Genomic DNA, 563 nt, shown 5'->3' with positions numbered 1-563 from the left:
TCAATATCAATACCAGCGTTGGTATCGATATTATCGATATTAGGATCGATCTGCCCACCTCTAACATAAGGGCAATACCCAAAATACTATCTCTCTGTAGTGTTTAAGCAGTTTTAGATTATTAATTTTAATTTAAATGTATTATTATTTTAATTGTAGTACTAGTAACAGTAATTTGATTTTATTTTGTTTGATGTTTTATTTTTATTATTATTATTATTATTATTATTATTATTATAAGTAGTAGTAATAGTAGTAGTAGTAGTAACAGTAATTTTATTTTATTTTGTTTAATGTTTTGTTTTATTATTATTTAAAAACTATCTCTCTGTAGTTTTTAATCAGTTTTAGATTATTAATTTAAATGTATCATTATTGTAAGTAGTGGTACTAGTAACAGTAATTTCATTTTGTTTTGTTTAATGTTTTATTATTATTATTATTATTTGTAGTAGTAGTAGTAGCAGACAGTAATTTTATTTTATTTGGTTTAATGTTTTGCTTTATTATTTATTATATTTTATTTTATTGTTTTAGCAATGTCGGCCATTCGGTGACCGGAT

Source organism: Thalassophryne amazonica, chromosome 12 (assembly GCF_902500255.1).
Source record: "Thalassophryne amazonica chromosome 12, fThaAma1.1, whole genome shotgun sequence".
Lineage (NCBI taxonomy): Eukaryota > Metazoa > Chordata > Actinopteri > Batrachoidiformes > Batrachoididae > Thalassophryne > Thalassophryne amazonica.
Note: the sequence above shows the minus strand (reverse complement) of the source record.